This window comes from Rana temporaria, chromosome 3, assembly GCF_905171775.1.
Source record: "Rana temporaria chromosome 3, aRanTem1.1, whole genome shotgun sequence".
In the NCBI taxonomy this organism is placed as follows: Eukaryota; Metazoa; Chordata; class Amphibia; order Anura; family Ranidae; genus Rana; species Rana temporaria.
In genome coordinates this window covers 401,200,477-401,202,420 of record NC_053491.1, presented here as the reverse complement: position 1 = coordinate 401,202,420, position 1,944 = coordinate 401,200,477, and the positions used below count along the sequence as shown (strand labels likewise).

Below are 1,944 nucleotides of genomic sequence, written 5' to 3'. Positions count from 1 at the left end.
GCACACTTTCTCCCACTGACACCAAGGATGGGGCACTCCTCATTCTCATTATACCAACAATGGGGCAATACTTCCCAATAATACCGGAGGGCCTGGTCATTGTTGAACACAATGACCACTTCTTTCACTCTCCTCTTCACTATCCCTTTCCCCCACCTTATTTAATTTAAGCCTATGTTTGTCACATTTTTGTCTTTTTTTGTTGTGCACGTTTTGTGTCACTGTGTGATTAGTAGGGTGCGGGTCCTCGGGCCAGCCCTGAACGTCTTGGGAGTGGGTGGACATGGCCTTCTGGCTTAGTTCGCCTGCTCTCATGGGGTCTCCCTTCGGGGAGCCCCACCTAGTACTGGGAGGGTTCTGTTTCGGCAGTCCCTCCGAGGAAGTTGGGTCCGTGTCGGCTTTGGTTGCTCGGACCACAGTACCTCAGTCCCCGTCTGGAGCCTAACGCCCCGGGGGATCAGGGTTTGGGTCCCTCTTCACAGGAGGACCACTTGACGTTGCACGCGTCTGCACGTTTTTGTGAACACTCTTTATGTGTGTGCACATTTTTTCTGCACCGGGTGGAGTTTTTTGGGTGTGCTCACACGCCATAGGCTTTTCAAAAAAAACCTGGCAGGGGAGACACCATGATCATGAAGGTGGTTCTCCCAGGGCGAGGCTCGGCCATTGCACTCTAGGCCGTGCTGATCGTGGTTGTCTTCCCTGCCGCTTCTCGGCCTTTTGGCTAGGACTAGGTGTGGTATCTGTCCTTATCAGTTGTCAGCGGAGCGCTGAAGCACCTCCTACATGGGGAGGGTGGATGCAATCCAATGACGTAATTGCACCTGGAAGGATGGTTTCAGCAGGGACTACGCTGTGCTGCCCGACAGATACTGGGGGCCGGCCCATGGTTGAGTCTGAGCCATCTGGAAGGGTGCTCCTGGTGAGGATGGGTGCTGCGCTCGGTCTTGGTCTTTTTGCCGAGTTCTAGTCTGGCCTTCTGGCTGGCTGGTGTAAGTGCTATCTCTGTCAGCGATCCGGTTGGAGGAGCTGTTAATGCCCTGTATGGTGGAACGGGGTAGGACCATGCAAATCCGCCGGGTTGGCTGGCAGGGGTGGAGGGCTGCACTGGCCGGTCGGGGGGTCGGATATGGAACGAAAAGCCTATGGTGCATGTGCCCCTGGAGTGGCAGTCCAGGGGTATCTGAAGATCACTGTGTGTGAGGGACACATTGATTTAATATACCACGGTCACTGCACCAGATACACGCTTTTTTTAGTACCTGCCTCCTGGGCCGGGCCTTTTGTTGAGCACAATGACCACTTCTTTCACTCTCCTCTTCACTATCCCTTCCTCCCACTTTATTTAATTTAAGCCTATGTTTGTCACTTTTTTGTCTTTTTTTTTGTGCACGTTTTGTGTCACTGTGTGATTAGTAGGGTGCGGGTCCTCGGGCCAGCCCTGAACGTCTTGGGAGTGGGTGGACATGGCCTTCTGGCTTAGTTCGCCTGCTCTCATGGGGTCTCCCTTCGGGGGAGCCCCACCTAGTACTGGGAGGGTTCTGTTTTGGCAGTCCCTCCGAGGAAGTTGGGTCCGTGTCGGCTTCGGTTGCTCGGACCACAGTACCTCAGTCCCCGTCTGGAGCCTAACACCCCGGGGGATCAGGGTTTGGGTCCCTCTTCACAGGAAGACCACTTGACGTTGCACCCGTCTGCACATTTTTGTGAACACTCTTTATGTGTGTGCACATTTTTTCTGCACCGGGTGGAGTTTTTGGGTGTGTTCACACGCCATAGGCTTTTCAAAAAAAAAAAAAATAATGCCAATGATAGGGCATTTTCTACTCCCACTGGTCATAATCCAGCCCCCTTTAAGACTGAAGGACGGTGAACTGCCTCTTTGTTTAGAAAGTTTGGAGACCCCTGAACTAGAGCAATACATTACTTTTATCTGTCCACATCTTG

General features: G+C 52.8%; 1 pseudogene; it reads left to right on the top strand.

Moving 5' to 3' along the window:
• The first annotated feature begins 601 nt into the window (after positions 1-601).
• Positions 602-780, top strand: LOC120933890 (annotated as a pseudogene).
• The last annotated feature ends 1,164 nt before the right edge of the window (positions 781-1,944 follow it).